Consider the following 17,921-nt stretch of genomic DNA (forward strand, 5'->3'; position numbering starts at 1 on the left):
TCCTTGTTATTCTCTCTGCCTGGCATGTGTAGCTTGGTCCCTCATCTTATGTCTAACCCAAATTGTGCCTTCTCATAACTCATCCCTGCTGCCCTGACACATTTAATCTCCTTTAAAATGCTCTACTTTTTCTTTTTTATATATTGCTTTTACCTTCTAATAGCCTATATAATTTATTCATATTTTACATATTCAAATATAAACTTCTCAAGGACAGGCATCTTTGTCTATTTTCTTTACAGATATATTTCAAGCACCAAGTGGAGTCTTTGTGCATAATTAACTCCTCAAAAACAGTGAATATACTTTAAGCAAAAAAAAAAAAAAATTTAACTTGGTAGAGGATTTTTACTTTCCACTTGGAAATTATCTCTTCTAAGTGGAAATTATTTTAAGATCAGAGGCTTTTGAACATGAATTTCCTTAATTCATTTAATAATTTGCCCAAACCACAGAGTTGCACAAATACGGCTCTTGGAAGATTTAGTCTTATCTCTCAGACTATAATAATTATCTTACTCTTGCTATAAAAGTCAAGAAAAGGAGGAGGAGATAAAGAATTAATTAATCAAGGCTTTTACTTTTCTGAAAACCCAGGGAATTTTTATCAGCTGCTTTGTTATTTACCTAGCATTACTCCCTGGAATATCAATATTCTATCCAGAGATTTACAGCCTTATATGGCCATGATGTATTCACACAAGTGAAGAGCAAGTGCCCTGAAAGAGTCATTGCTTATACTTCTTGTACATTAATTCACTTCGGAGCCTTCATATTCAGGAATATCAGTCACATTGAAACAACAGAAGACTGCTTTACTAAAATGCAGCGCCTTACAGCCTTTCTCATAATACACTAAGATGACAGTTACGATCATACAGCATCCTGGGATACACAAGGGAATTGGAGTCCTTGGCAAGGCTTCTGTGGCCACCTAGCCCTGCTCGGCAGCATCCGCAGGACTGGTTGACCCACCTGATAAGAAGCTCTTGCTAGGTTAGATGATGTTACAGGAAGTTAATTCTTACCAGTTGGTGGGTGAAACCAATTCTCTATTACAAACGTAATTTATAACGTCATATTGTTCTCCTCATCAAATATTCTAACAAATTTGTTTTCCTACATAGTCTACTTTCAAAATTTCAAATCAACAATGCTTTGAATTTTTTTCAATACTACCTTTTCTTTAAACTTATTTTTTTAATTGAAGGATAATTGCTTTACAGAATTTTGTGGTTTTCTGTCATACATAACAAAAACCAGCCTTAGGTACATCCGTGTCCCCCCCTCCCAAACCTCTCTCCCATCTCCCTCCCCATCCCACCCTTCTAGATTGTCACAGAGCCCCTGTTTGAGTGCCCCAAGTCATACAGCAAATTCCCACTGACTATCTCTTTTACATATGGCATTGTAAGTTTCCATGTTACTTTCTCCATACATCTCACCCTCTCCCTCCTCCCCTCCCCCTGTGTCCATAGGTCTGTTCTCTATGTCTGTTTCTGCATTGCTGCCCTGCAAATAAATTCATCAGTACCATCTTTTTAGATTCCATATATATGCGTCAGTATATGATTTTTAAAATAAGTATTTGAATACTGTAGGAAAGCTCCTCACTCCTTCTGTTGGGTTTGTCTATTTGACATCCAGTCCACTGGAAAAACCTTTCTATCTCTTCCTTACATTGCAGAGGCTGTAAACCTGAGAAGTACATTTCTCTGATACCTTAGGCAGCAAAGTTTTGAATGCATATGTAGGCTCTATCTTACAGAAAAACTCAAGTATGATACTTGAAAGGCAGCAGGGAGGCCGGAGTCATTTTTCTTTGCTCTCTGGCAACAGTCAAAGGCATAGCAGGAGCCTTCTAAATGCGAATTTCTGGAGTGGCTTCTCTCTCCCCTGCTATTCCACTCATCTTGAAGCTACAAAGCACCAGGAGATGGATAGGAGTTTCTTTTCTTTTTTTTAAAATATTTATGTATTTATTTTTGGCCGTGTCAAGTCTTAGGTGCAACACACGGGATCTCGTTGCAGTGCTTGGGTTTCTCTCTAGTTGTGGCATGTGGCTTACTGCCCCACAGCATGCCCCTAAGCAGAGATCTTAGGTCCCTGGCCAGGGATCAAACCCATATCCCCTGCATTGAAAGGCAGATTCTTAACCACCGGACCACCAGGGAATTCCCAGATAGGAGTTTCTTGCGTGATCTTAATGCTACCAACAGAGGCTCTGTAACTTCCATGGTGGTGCACCTCAAGGCTAGTGGTACTTCTCTGTCTCACCTCCTTCAGCCCCTGTAATGGCTCTGCAGGCACTAATTGATTGTATTAAAGCCTCTGCCTGAAACAGCTACAGTGCATTTTCTATTCTTGTCTGAGCTGTGACTGAAACAGTCTTCTCAGGAAACAGACATAGAAACTCCATTTCTTTATATAATACATGTAATAAACATTCAGCTTTAACTTTCGTTTTACAGGACAGGTATGTGAAAACACTCTAAACTTTTTCCCCTGTCTATGAATAGGATATAATGGCTAGAACAGGGCTTATCTGCTCACATCTCGGCCAACTCCCATTCTTTAAACTTGCCATTAAACTACCAACGAAGACTATGGTTTCTGTTCCAGTTCTTTTTCAGCCAAGAAGAAAATTTTAAATATCAGGCTTATAATGTTTTACTTCTGTATTACTCACAACACATGACCAGAAAATGAAAGGACTATAGATCACCAAATGAAAATAAACAGCTCTTTCGAGAAAAAAAGGTGAATGAATTCAAAGCAAATGGCAAACATTCTCTACAATCTAACTACCTAAAAATAATGAAAGTAATCTTTTTCTTGTATATTACACCAGAACAAATTTCAAACTGTTAAAATAATTATACTAAAAGAAATGACCCAATGGATTAAAGACCAAAATGTAGGACAGGGCACTATAAAACTCTTGGGGAAAAACATAAGAAGAATACTTTTTGACATAAATCACACCCACCTCCTAGAGTAATGAAAATAAAACCAAAAATAAACAAATGGGACCTAATTAAACCTAAAGCTTTTGCACAGCAAAGGAAACCATAGACAAGATGAAAAGACAACCCTCAGAACAGGAGAAACTATTTGTAAACAAAGCAACAGATAAGGGAATTATCTCCAAAATGTATAAAGAGCTCAGACAGCTCAGTAACAAAAAAAAAAAAAAACAACCCAATCAAAAAATGGATGGAAGACCTAAATAGACATTTCTCCAAAGAAGATGTCCAGATGGCCAACAAACACATGAAAAGATGTTCAACATCACTAATTATTAAAGCTTAGCCGCTCAGTTGTGTCCAACTCTTTGCAACCCCATGGACTGTATGTAGCCTGCCAGTTTCCTTTGTCCATAAGGATTCTCCAGGCAAGAATACTGGAGTCGATTGCCGTGCCCTCCTCCAGGGGATCTTCCCAACCCAGGGATTGAACCCAGGTCTCCTGCATTGCAGGCAGATTCTTTACCATCTGAGCCACCAGGGAAGCCCCATTAATTATTAGAGAAGTGCGAATCAAAGCTACAATGAGGTATTTACCTCATACCAGTCAGAATGCTGCTGCTACTGCTAAGTCACTTCGGTCGTGTCCGACTCTGTGCGACCCCACAGAAGGCAACCCACCAGGCTCCCCCGTCCCTGGGATTCTCCAGGCAAGAACACTGGAGTGGTTTGCCATTTCCTTCTCCAATGCATGAAAGTGAAAAGTGAAAGTGAAGATATTCAGTCGTGTCCGACTCTTAGCAACCCCATGGACCACAGCCCACCAGGCTCCTCTGTCCATGGGATTTTCCAGGTAAGAGTACTGGAATGGGGTGCCATTGCCTTCTCTGACCAGTCAGAATGGCCATCATCAAAAAATCTACAAACAATAAGTGTTGGAGAGGATGTGGAGAAAAGGGAACCCTCCTATACTATTGGTGTAAATATAAACTGACACAGCCATTATGGAAAACAGTCTGGAGATTCCTTAAAAAACTAGGAATAAATCTGCCATATGACCTAGCAATCCCACTACTGGGTGTATAACCTGAGAAAACCAAAATTCAAAAAAACCCCACACGCAACCGAATGTTCACTGCAGCACTGTTTGCAAAAGCCAGGACATGAAAGCAGCCTAAATGTTCATCAGCTGAGGAATGGGTAAAGAAGATGTGATACATATATAGAATGAAATATTACTCAGCCATAAAAATGAATGAAATTCGGTCATTTGCAGTGATGTGGATGCACCTGGAACCTGTTATATAGAGTGACGTAAGTCAGAAAGATAAAAACAAATATTGTATATTAACACATATATATGAAATCTAGAAAAACGGCACTGATAACCTATTTGCAGGGCAGGAATACAGATGCAGATGTAGAGAATGGACTTGTGGAGACAGCGGGAAGGAGAAGGGGGAACGAACTGAGAGGGTAGCATTGACATATATATGCTGTTATAGGTAAAACAGATAGCTAGGGGGAAGCTGCTGTGTGGCACAGGGAGCTCAGCTTGGTGCTCTGCGATGATCTTGAGGGGTGAGACGGGGCAGTGGGTGGGAGGGAGGCTCAAGACAGAGGGGATCTATGTATACATATATATAGCTGATTCATGTTGATGTCCAGCAGAAACTAACACAAAATGTAAAGAAATTATACACCAATTTTTTGCAGCAAATAAACAAAACATTTTTTAAAAAGTAGATATAAAGTGCCTACATTCTTCCTGTATGTAGCAGGTACTACTACGTACTATACTACTTAATACAGTACTAGTATACTCTAGTACTACTACAGTACTACCTATATACTATAGGATAAATGTTAACCCTATTCTCCTTTATATGTATTTTTAAAGAATGCTATGCAACATATTATCATAAACAAATATGGAATGAAGCTGTATGTATGACTTTACAGTGTGATTAATACCTTTCCTACAGCAGAGAAGTAAACGTCACTGTTTACTTCTGAAATCCTTATGATTCATAGCAGTTGCTATAGTTATCAGATTAGCTCCATGACCTAAACGAAAAAAATCTCAGAAGTTGTGCAGTTATTCTGAAGTCTATATCTGCATCTTCAACATATATACACAAGGCTTAAGAGTTAGAATTCACATTTTCTGAAATAGCTGGCCCTGATCATTCACTTTTCTTTCAAACTGCTTACAGTGTGTGGTTAGGACTACGTAGACCAAGCTATGATAACGAAATTTAATACTGTGACTTTTCTTCCAACTTAGAAAGAGGCTCTCTTTTTCCCTGGGATTGAAGCTGAAACTCCTGAGAGCCCACTTGACAGTGAGTGTAACAAAGACGGAAGTAGAATGGAGTCACAGACCCACTCGGCCCCCGGATCCAACCATGCCTGTAGCACGCATGGTTGAATGAGGAGGATCATATCTACACTTTTCAGTTTTATGAGCCAATATATTTCTTATTTTCCCGGACTTAATTTGAATAGTTTCTTTCTATCTTTGGACCTAAAAGGATGCTGTCAAAATGTAATGACCACAAGAGCATATAATTTGGAATCAGACAAATTAGATCTCTGATCTAGCTTCCACATTAAGAGATAATAATGCCTTCCTATTAGGTCCATCATGAAGACAAAAAAAATAGTATTATCTACAAATGAGAGACACTGAATACACAGGTTCCCTTTTTTAATCTCCCCTATGAGCTATATATATATTTTTGAAGTATAGTTGATTTACAGTGTTTCAAGTGTATAGCAAAGTGATTCATCTATCAGTTCAGTTCAGTCAGTTAGTCATGTCCAACTCTTTGCAACCCCATGGATTGCAGCACACCAGGCTTCCCTGTCCATCACCAACTCCAAAACTTGCTCAAACTCACATTCATCGAATCAGTGATGCCATCCAACCATCTTATCCTCTGTCATCCCCTTCTCCTCCTGCCTTCAATCTTTCCCAGCATCAGGGTCTTTTCAAATGAGTCAGTTCTTTGCATCAGGTGGCCAAAGTATTGGAGTTCCAGCTTCAGCATCAGTCCTTCGAATGAATATTCAGGACTGATCTCTTTTAGGATGGACTGGTTGGATCTCCTTGTAGTCCAAGGGACTCTCAAGAGTCTTTTCCAACACCACAGTTCAAAAGCATCAATTCTTCTGTGCTCAGCTTTCTTTATAGTCCAACTCTCACATCCATACATGACTACTGGAAAAACGATAGCTTTGACTAAACAGACCTTTGTTGGCAAAGTAATGTCTCTGCTTTTTAAAATGCTGTCTAGGTTGATCATAGCTTTTCTTCCAGGAGCAAGCGTCTTTTAATTTCATGGCTGCAGTCACCATCTGCAGTGATTTTGGAGCCCAAGAAAATAAAGTCTCTCACTGTGTCCATTGTTTCCCCACCTATTTGCCATGAGGTGATAGGATCAATGCCATAATCTTAGTTTTTTAAATGTTGAGTCTTAAGCCAGCTTTTTCATTCTCCTGTTTCACTTTCATGAATATTAGGGTACATGTATCTTTTCAAATTAAAGTTTTCATCTTTTCTGAACATATGCCCAGGAGTAGAATTGCTGGATCATACAGTAGCTCTATTTTTAGTTTTTTAAGGAAACTCCATACTGTTTTCCATAGTGGCTGCACCAATTTACATTCCCACCAACAGTGTAGGAGGGTTCCCTTTTCCCTGGGAGCTATACCAATATCACACCCTTGAGTTCTTACATAATGTTTTCCTTTTCTATTGCTCATTTTAAAGTTCTCCATTTACACCCATACATAATGTGAAGTCATCTAAACCTAAATTAAAAATGGAGAAGGATATTTCATACAGCTGGCAAGACAATGTTCCCCACCTAGCTTCATAAGAGAATCAGATTAAAGAGCAAGCATATTTGTCTTCAGTAATACAGACTCAAAAGTGTGGCTGTGAATTTGTATTGCTCTTCACACAGTCTCTACCTTTTTGGTTTATGTCTTCAGTGTAACATGAATTTAATCTTATTCAGGTTCTGGTCACATGGTACAGTTTCTTTTGTCTTCTTAGATATAATCCATGTGTAGAATCTCCTCTATTGGCACAAAAGATTTACTCATCTTTTATGATCATATTGGATTTCAGTTAAGTAGTTTGATAACCAGACAGAATATAATTAATCATTTACAGGATTACCTAGGCTAAACATCGACACAGTAAAATATAGTGAATATGTTTGTGCCCATCTAAATATCTGTATTAATAAATGTGATCAAATCATACAATTCAAATGATTTTCAGGAAAATATTCCTGGCACAGAGGATTAGAAATATGTTTAAGCTAAATTTAGAATTCAGGAAAAGCAATCCTACAGCTTAGTTTCCATTATTGTTTTTCCCTTCAACTAAGCTCTTTAAGCTGAATAAATTAAAGTTCCCAAGATGTTTAAACAGTTCAGTATATAGTAATATGTTATGGTTTATTATAAAATATAGTGGTAAAAGCATTGCCAAGTTACCCCTAATACCTACATGGTCATAACTAGAAATATCTAGCAAAAGCATCAATGTCTTACTTACTCTTTAGTTTCAGCTCCTTATCTGTAATTGCTCACCTCCCCCTTGAGAATCTCTCCTCCTTTCCTAAAGTCTCATCCTTCTCTCTGGAGGACTGTCACAGTCACAGAACCATATCCCAACCTGTCAGGCAAAATGTCACTTTCTATTGTCTAATAATCTATCTAAAATAATCTCATACACCTTGATTTTTTTCATTCTTTTAAAAAGCTCACCATGGTATGCTTCAAACTGTTTCAAAATTAAGGAAAGCAATGCAATACGTCTTTAAAGGTAGGCAATCCCTAGTACCATATATATTTCTTAAAGCAGTAGAAAAATCTCATTGTTGCTCTTTTGTCTTAGCATGGCACTTACTTTATAATTTTTAGCAACTGCTAATAAGGATTTGCCCCACTTCACACTCACCTCATCTCTATTTTCACCCCATTATCAGCATGACCATATGTTGCAGGACAATACTTCGAACTATTGATCCAATACTGTCCCCTTCTCTATCAAGACCCTACTTTTTAGTAGAGGCAGTTTGGCTTGAAGACTCAGTCTAGGATAGGGAAGAGATAAAGTTAGAAAACAAAAGCATGTAAAACAGAAATATGCTTAGTCTCTCAGTTGTGTCCTATTCTTTGCAACCCCATGGACTGCAGCCCACCAGGCTCCTCTGTACATGGGGATTCTGGATACTGGAGAATACTGGAGTGGGTTGCCATGCTCTTCTCCAGGGGATCTTCCCAACCCAGGAATCAAACCCAGGTCTTCCACATTGCAGGCAGATTCTTTACTGTCTGAGCTACCAGGGAAGCCCGAAAATTCTGGAGTGGGTAGCCTATCCCTTCTCCAGGGGAACTTCCCAACCCAGGAATCAAACCAGGGTCTCCTGCATTGCAGGCAGATTCTTTACCAGCTGAGCTATCAGGGAAGCCCCTAAAACAGAAATACCTCGAAAGAAATGTGACAGAGTTTTTCTTAGACTCAATTTTAGAATTCTTTTAATTAGGGAGAGGGAAGAACAGAAAGGAGAGAAATAGGATAAAGTAAGTTGGGGCCCTATATCCTGTAGCCCTCCAAAGACCTGAGGGTGATGAATGGATTCTAGATAGAATCTTTAAACACAGGGGACTTGTGGCCTGCTTTCTGTCTAGACAATAAAGACACAGCAAATCCCCATAGAAGGCTAATGTGTTAGTTGTTTGCTGAGTACTACAGGTTGGTTCCCACCCATCTAAGCTCTCCCTTATATCACAGGGGCTAGAAGTCTGAAAGCTACATTTCCCAACCATCTCCCCACCCACCCCCACCCCCCCACCCTACCCCCACCCAGGCTTTGTGGGCAGGTTTCAGTTCAAGACCTGTGAGTAGAAAGAACTTGTACAAGATTAAAGTGAACTGCTGGGACAACTGGATAGTCACAAGCTAAGACTGAATTTGGACCCCTACCTCAAATCATATATATAAAAATTAGCTCAAAATGGATTAAGACCTAACTCCATGAAGTAAAAGTATAAAATTGTGATTTTGCAATGGATTCTTAAATAGGATAACAAAATACAGGCAGCAAAAGAAAAACAAACAAATAAACTAGACTTTATCAAAATCAAAAACTTGCAGATGCCAATGGACATTATCAAAAAGTGAAAAGACAGCTCACAATATGGGATAAAATATTTGTAAATCATATACACGATAAGGAACTTCAGTCATGTCCGACTCTTCGTGATCCTATGGACTGAAGCCCACCAGGCTCCTCTGTTGATGGAATTCTCCAGGCAAGAATACTAGAGTAGGTCGCCATGCCCTTTTCCAGGGCATCTTTTTGACCCCGGGATAGAACTAGTGTCTTTTGCTCAGTAGGCAGGTTCTTTACCACTGAGCCACTTGGGAAGCCCAATGTTACCATGTGACCTAGCAATTTAGCTCCTAGGTACTATATACCCAACATATATACGAAACTTATACATGAATGTTATAATGATAACATTATAATGATAATGTTATAATATCAACATTATCAATAATAGTCAAAAGCTGAAATAACTCAAATGCCTATTAACTGATGAATGGATAAATGAAATGTGGTATATTCATACAATGAAATATTATTCATCAATAAAAGCAAATACTGATACATGCTACAACATGCATGAACCTTGAGAATAGGCTATGCAAAAGAATCCAACCACAAAGGACGATATATTTTAAGATTCTATTTATACAAAATGTCCAGAATAGTCAAATCTATAGAGATGAAAAGTCAGTTAGAGTTTACCTAGAGGGATGTTTACCTGGGGGAGGGGGGAGGGGGGTGTTGAGGGGTGACACCTAAGGAGAAGGAATTTCTTTCAAGGATAATGAAAATGTTCCAGACTTGACTGTGGTGATGGATGCACAACTCTGAATATACTAAAGCTAGTGAATTATACACTTTAAATGGCTGAACTGCATGCTATATAAATTGTATCTGAGCAAATCTGTTTTTTAAAAATAGGAGGTGAGGAAGAAAGGCAGGGCCACAAGTAGAAGGGAGCTTGAGCAGTGCACCCCTCTAGCAACTGCACTGGCTCTGCAGGGGTACCAGAGCACAGGTCAGAGCAATCCAGGATGAGACATGTACGATCCCCTATAGGGCCTGCAGCAGCTTCCTGGAGTCCCTAAACACTGACTAACACCAATTTCCTCTCCTTCCTTTTTTCTCTTTCATTCCTTCCAGCAAAACTGGAGCTTAATTCCCTGGGTTAAATCTCGCTCTGCTTGAAATTCCTAGAGTGATTTGTTTTCCTAACTAAACCCTTGCTGTTATTATTGCCTAGAGAACATCCAGTCTCCTTGTTCTCTTCCTAACAAGTTCCATATTTCATTCAGGTCCTCACTCCTCCCCAACATAGACAAATGCCTGACAAGACTGTGAGTCTCCCCCCACCCTTCCTGCCTCCGCTTCAGGGTTCAGCCTGATTTTGGTCTAAGGGTAATTCCATTCTTCTTACTAAAAATTGGTTTAGAAATAGGCCTGTGGCCCAGTTATACAAACAAAAGCTAAAAAGGGGTTTGCCAGAGACTTCTAGGAATGTTCTTCATTCTTAAGAAAGAAGTATGAAAAAAAAAGAAAGTAATAAGCATGAAAGGCCAATTATATAAAAGAGAAAACCCTAGTTTCTGCAGGCAGCTGTCATATAACCTAGACAGTAGCCCACCTTAGACTGAAGATGACTGGCAGAAGGCAGAGCAGAGCAAACCCAATTCTTTAACTGTTGAATCTAGACACTCTGAAGCTCACCTCACCTCTTGACTTCTAAAAGGGGCTAATAACTTGCCTCAAGGCAATTTGAGGTAACTTTCCTGTTATCACTGGAAACATCTTAATTTATGCCCTGAGCCACTTTGAAATGGAGGCCCTCCAGGCAGAAAGGGCATGAGATAACTACTTAATTTCCCATACTGGCATGAAATATCATGTAAAAGGTACCTCTAAAAACTGAGAAATTTAGCCAAGTTGGGGCTGGTGGACCTGGAGGGGACTGGCAGCCAGGATGAGAAGGCACGAGGCAAGAACTACACAAAACCAGAGATGAGGTAGGAATGCAGACATCAGGAGAGAAGAGTAATGACAACCAGGAACCAGATGGTCTCCTACATCCCAGCAGATGCCACACAGGACAGCTGATGACCTGGGCTATACCTTCCCTTCCCCCAACCTACATCCCTCAAGCGTTAGGAGGATGATGAATTGACAGGATTAATTTCCCACCAACAAACAGAATGGAAGTTCAAAATAAAGATTGTTGGATTCTGGGAAAATGAAAGAAGTTATGGAGGGAGAAAATCATAGCCCAAGGAGTGTACCTCCCACTCACGCAGAACTCGTTCTTCAGCCTCGTTCTTACCCTGAGTGGCAGGGTAAGCATGATCATCTTGATTCCCAAGCCCACCCAATATTTATCAACCTTGTATTCAAGGAGGGTCACAGTCCACCTTGTCAAATCCTCCTCTGCAATCTGCTCTCATCTGGAATTGTTCAAAGTTCAGGCTTAAACCATCTCATGAATGGAATTTATATTACTAGAGGCTCATGGGTGCAATCCTGATGGGAAGGCTTAGTATAGAACTCTTGCCTTCAACCACTCCATTACCACTGTCTTCCTGATCAAAAATGGATATATAATTAGGTAAGAGAAACTCAGAGAAATGCTTATATATTCTGTTCCACCACCCTAAGCCTTTTTCCTTACATGTCTTCCAAAGTCACACCACTCCAAATCTGAAGAAGAGAATACATTTTAAATCATTACTGATGGATAATATGCAACTCAAAGTGGGTCTAACTTGGAATGTGAAAGTTCTTACCACTCTTTTCTCTGGCTGAGCTTGTAGAATTTAAGTGGCACAGTGCTTGAAAACAACTGTTGTCATCATATAATTTCTTATTTCTTAACGTTCTTCATTGCATCATTCTTCTTCATGTCATTTGGTCTCTATCCTGAAATTAAGAAAAATTTTCCATTTTCATTCCACAGGGAAGCGAATTTACTACACAAATCACGAATACTGAACACAACTAGAAAAGCAGAGTTGAGTATCAGATTGATGGTTCTGTATCTTATTTCTGTTATCATTCTTCTATTAAAAAATGTTAAGCCTTTGCATATGCAGAAAATAATTTAACCTCTATATTTCACCACTATGTTAAATATATTCTTTAGTTGAGCATTGATAAAAAATTCTACTGATGCATAGAAGCACATTTTAACTTTTCATAAATGTGAAAAGGTGAAATTCTTTTTATTCCTTGTGCTAGCAATCACAACTTTATAAATGGATATTTAGTAATTATATACATACCTATTGCAAAGAAATTTAAATGAAAACTGGACATTCTATATCTTGTCACTGAAAATCTGAGTTTCTACATAAGTCTAGTGGCTAAGGACAGAACTTTATTAAAATATTTGAAGGTTTATTTTTAATATTCTACCAAATGCTGACTTTCAACTTTGAAATTAGACCATGTGTTATGGATTACTTTGTTGAAATGTATGCTTAAAATTAAAATATTTGCTTAAAATTATTGTAAATGTTTGCTTAAAATTATAAACTACATTTTGTCTAACATGTTGGTGTTACCCACCAACTTGATGAGACTAAACCCATCTGGACACCACCTGATCTATCTCAAATTATTCCAACCTGAGCAAAAAGAATGAAGGAGATTTTATTAACATTAACCTTTCTTAACATTTAGAAACATGGCTTATAAAGATTTATTTAAAGGCTCTGACAGCTAATTTTAAAGCACTGTTCCAGGCACATGAGCCTTCTGGGCATCATGGGGGGCAGTGGAGGCAGTCCGCACTTCCCAGAAGGCGCCAGTGGTTGGTGTGAGATGGAGTGGCAGAGCCGGTGGCAATTCTCTCCAGCGTCTGGTGGGGCTGTGGCAGTAGCGTTTCTCCTAGGTCAGTTCCATGGCACAGTTTTCTAGAATCTACTAGATGAAGTGCTCCCCACAAACTAGGGTATAAACCATAAAAGAGACATGGAACCCCACAAATGGATGCTCCCACATGAGGAAAAGGAATGTTCCTAGGATGACAATGAACAGAAGGTCCTGAATAAGTGTGACAGCAAGTGTGGAGAGTAACCAAGTCCAGTGTGAAGTGAAAAGATGGTCCAGGATGCATATTTTCGAGAACTGAATTCCTATACTTTTTTATGAGTGCTTGACTGAATTTAGAGGTTCATCCATTTGGTTTTTTTCTCTCTCTCTTCCTCATTTCTCACCATCTTCCCCTTCCTCCTTCCCCTCCCCCCACCCCTCCCACCGCCCCCTGCCCATCAACTGCATCAATCACAAAGCAAATTTAAAAGTGAGCAATTATTAACTCCCTCCAAAAGTAAGTTGTATATGAGAGGAAATTATAGGGCACTTTGTATAAGAATATTTACAGAGACATACTAATGTTGACATTAGATACTGACAGACTCAAAAATATTGTCAGTGAGAAGAAGGTGAAATGTGTGCTCGTTTATGTGGTGTGTATTTGTGTGGGGGGAGGAGCAGTTGAGGAGTGGATCAGAAACCTAAACCTTACTTTTCACAATAGGAAGTGAAGTGATAATCTTCAAAACTGAAAGAAAGAAGTAAAAACTGCTCAAAGTATTGGAAACTGTTGACTTTGGGAGTTGGAATCAGAGCTGCAAAGAGTAAAGCTGAGAACTATTATAATCAGCTAGCAGAACTCATCATATTTAAAGTATGTGTAATTCTGACAAAAACAAAGATTAAAATTTTAGAGACAAATAGTTTTTAAATTCCCCCCAAATTCCATCATTATTTTCATTAGACTTTTACTGAGTTTATACATAAACAACTTAGGAAGAATTGACTTCTTTATAATTCCAATTATTTCTCTCTAAAAATACGGTTAAGACTTATTTCTGTCCTCAGAGTTTTATCATCTTGTTATATGTCCTGTGCATTTTCCATTGTGTGTGTCAAAGCATGCTATATTACTCTTTGCTATTATAATGACATATTTTTCCATTATGTATTATAAATATTACTAGTATATAACAATTTTTCTATATTTATTTGTATTTATTTATAAAATTTATATTATTTATTTCTATATTTTCTCATAACTTGCCAACTTACTGAACATTTCTAATATTTTTCAACTGTCTTCAGTTTTTTAGATAGACAATCATATAAATGCACAATTATAATTGTATATTATAATTTATATGTATAATATTTCTTTTAGTTATCCCATTACATTGGTTAGAATTTGTTAAATACATCTCTAAAAATAAGAGAGAGTGGCTGTGTTGCTTTCAACTTGGATATAATCTTAGTTTTCTCCAACATTATTTTTACTGATTTCAGCAAACACTTGACCATCTATTTCTCCTGTTTATAGTTTTTCCCTATCTAAATATTAATACCTCTTCATACTTTATTATTTATCATTTAGCCTTTGTCTAGTTATCTATTTTTCTCCTTACAATGTATGTTCCTAGTGGTATGGAACAGCATTTTGTCTTATGCCAGAACTGAAAAGAATGGCTGGCTCAACAGAAATTTGTTAAATGAATGAATTGATCAATGATGGGCAGGTCATTTCTAGACAGTCAGATGCTCTCTCTTTTAATCTGTGAAAAGCATTAAGAGCTGTCATAGTATTATAATACTTTCACGTTTATACAATAACATTACTTCAAAGTGGTATTTAACTGTATTTCCTAGTGTTTTACTTTAAGTGTTTGCATCTGTACTTATGAGCATGAACTGTAGTTTTGTTATATGTTATCTTTGTCAGGTTTTTTTTTATGTTAACCATATTAAATTAAAATATTTCATATGTTTGCTCTAGAACAGTTTTAAGGTTATATGAATTAACTGCTAAATTAAGAGCATTCAAGGAGAAAGTAATCTGCATCCTGATGCTTCTGCAACTTCTCAAGTCATTATTCTTCTATTGTGTTTCATTGTTCTTTTATATAAGATGTATGTGACAATGCTTTTATTAAAGTTAAAACTATATGTAAGTGTAAAGACTAAAAATACGAGGTTCTCTGTCACCCCATAACCAGAGTTAACCATGATTAACAGTTTAATACTTCCATTTCAGTATTTTTCCTGTGACTTCCCACACATGTGTGTGCATATGTGTGTAAAAATAATGGAGGTATGATCCTGAAATTTACTTTTTTTCACTTTCCACATATATATTAAAATATGAAATTCATGTACTATATCCTTGTCAATAACTATGGTATTTAACTGCTCTTCTGATGATGAATATTTAGCTTTTTCCCATTTTTCACTATAATAAATATTCCTGCTGTGATCATTGCTGTACATAAAGCTTCAAGTCTATGTGCATGAGAAGTAGTCTTCAGAATAAAGACTGCCAACTCAACAAAAATGGGCAGTTTTATCTTACTCAATACTGAAAAATTTATCTTCAAAAAAATGTTTGCTCTCTTACTCTCCTATCAATAGAATATCAAAGTGCCCCTTTGCCACATCCTTATCAACCCTGGGTGTTATTAAGCTTTTATATGTTTACTAATCTGATGCATGAAGGTTGATTAAAATGTGTCATTAATTTACCAATGACTTTGTGCATTTTTGTGGAGTTTATTGAACATTTGTATTTCTTTTATGTAAATTGCTTTTCATACCTATTGCTAATTTTTCTACTGGAGTGTTTTTCCTATTGACTCATTTTGATATTAATCCTTTATTAATATAATATAGATATATTCCTAGGCTGTGGGTTGTCCATTAATGTTGTTTCTTTGTGTACAGATGTTTTAGTTTTTATATATTTAAATGTGACTATTTTCCTTTATGACTTTAATATTTTATATCTTTGATATGATTTCTTCACCTCAAGCTTATGAATGTCTTAATGTCTCTTCTACATTTTTATCTGATAATTTCATGGGGCTTCCCAGGTGGCACAGTGGTAAAAGGGTCTCTTGCCAGTGCAGGAGGTACAGGAGATGCAGGAGATGTGGGTTCAACCCCTGGGTCAGGGAGATCCCCTGGAGAAGGAAATGGCAACCCACTCTAGTACTCTTGCCTGCAGAATTCCATGGAGAGTGGAACCTGGTGTGTTATAGTCCATGGGGTCGCAGAGTCGGACATAACTGAACATGCATGCATGCATGTGTCTGATACTTTTATATCTTGTCTTTGTATATAGCATAAGGTATGTATCTAACTATTTCTCTCAAAATGGACAACTAATTACCTCAACTATATTTCTTTCAAAATAAATAACTGAACTTCACCCTGAGTTAAAAGGTAATTCAATGTCTTCCAAGTAATTTACCATCTTTATTATTGATAGCAGCTAGTATTTACATAGTTCTGACCATATTCTTCTAAGTTCTGACCAAGCACTCTTCTAAGGGCTTTATGTATATCAACGTATTTAATCTTCACAACAATAATAAGATACAGGTGACATAGTAGTCCTTATTTTACAAATAAGGAAATCGAGGCATAGAAAGTTTAATTAACTTTCCCAAGAATGCACAGCTACTCTGTGGCCTGGCTTGTGATTCAGAGTTTTTAACTATTATATAAAACAGCAGTGTATACCCCTATTTCTAAGTTCTAGTCAATCTTATTAATCAATATCTCTGTCTGTATCTGTACCAACCCTATATTTTCACAATTATATTTCAAAAATGTTTTAATTTCTAAAAGAAATTTATCCCATTTATTTCTTCTTAGAATTTTCCAGGCAATTACTACCATTTGACCTACAGAATGAACTTGTTAAGTCTAACAAGAATGATGAGGATTGTATTACATTTCTAAATTAACTTGGGAAAGATTAATATCTCAAAAATATTGTGTATTTAGGAAGAGGCTATCTATCTGCATCTATTGAATCTTATTACATTTTTTTTCCTATAGTTTTATAATTTCCAACAGATGAGTCTTATATTTTTGTTAGACACTTTATAGTTTTTATTGTTATTGAGAATGGATTCCATTTTCTCTGTTTTATTCTTTAATATATTGTCAATAATATATAGGAAAGCATTAATTTTTTCCTATGCTAACTTTGTATATAGTCATCACACTGAACTCTTTACTGCAAGTAATCTTTTATGCAAATAATTATATTTGTGTCTTTGTCTTATAGTGGGTATGTATATATATATACACAAACATATATATTATTCTTTTTGCCTTACTGCATTATAGTCTGATTCCACTTAAAGAGTAACAATGCTAGGAGCTAATTTATCTTTATTTCTAATATTAGCAGAAATGCCTCTTATGTTTTACATTAAGTATGATATTTGCTTTTGGTATATGCTGCTGCTGTTGCTGCTAAGTCACTTCAGTCGTGTCTGACTCTGTGCGACCCCATAGACGGCAGCCCACCAGGCTCCCCCATCCCTGGGATTCTCCAGGCAAGAACACTGGAGTGGGTTGCCATTTCCTTCTCCAATGCAGGACGGTGAAAAGTGAGCGTACATGCTAACCTTTACCAACTTAAGGAAGTTTCCTTCTATTGATCACTTGCCAAGACTTATTGTTTACTTGTTTTTAATCAAGAGTGATTGTTGTATTTCAACAAATATATTTTTGCTCATATTGAAATGTCATGAAGTTTTCCTCTTTTCATCTATCTACTTAGTGAATTTCAGTAATGGATTCCTTGTGTTGAGTTATCCTTAAATTAATTGTATTTACATGTGCCAAGAGCTATGAATACACATTTAAGACTGTTGCATCCTCTTGACAAACTGACTTTTCTATTGTGAAATTTGTTAACAGGAACATCTAGTGCATTTGCATTGAACATAATTATTAATTTGGTTTAATGGGCTTAATTCTGCCATCTTGCAATTAGTTTTTTATTTGT

General features: G+C 37.1%; 1 protein-coding gene across 11 annotated transcripts in view; it reads right to left on the bottom strand.

The window, feature by feature from the left end:
- Positions 1–17,921, bottom strand: part of MEGF10 (multiple EGF like domains 10) — a 480,748-nt gene that overhangs the window by 192,389 nt on the left and 270,438 nt on the right. For all 11 annotated transcript variants that reach the window (XM_086410534.1, XM_086410532.1, XM_086410528.1 and 8 more), the window contains one exon: positions 11,875–12,007. The gene's annotated coding sequence lies outside the window, so the exon portion shown is untranslated. The remainder of the gene's footprint in view (positions 1–11,874; positions 12,008–17,921) is intronic.

The sequence above is a fragment of the Bos grunniens genome, chromosome 7, assembly GCF_055505025.1.
Source record: "Bos grunniens cultivar Pamir isolate PY7600 chromosome 7, Bosgru_T2T1.0, whole genome shotgun sequence".
NCBI classification, from domain to species: Eukaryota; Metazoa; Chordata; class Mammalia; order Artiodactyla; family Bovidae; genus Bos; species Bos grunniens.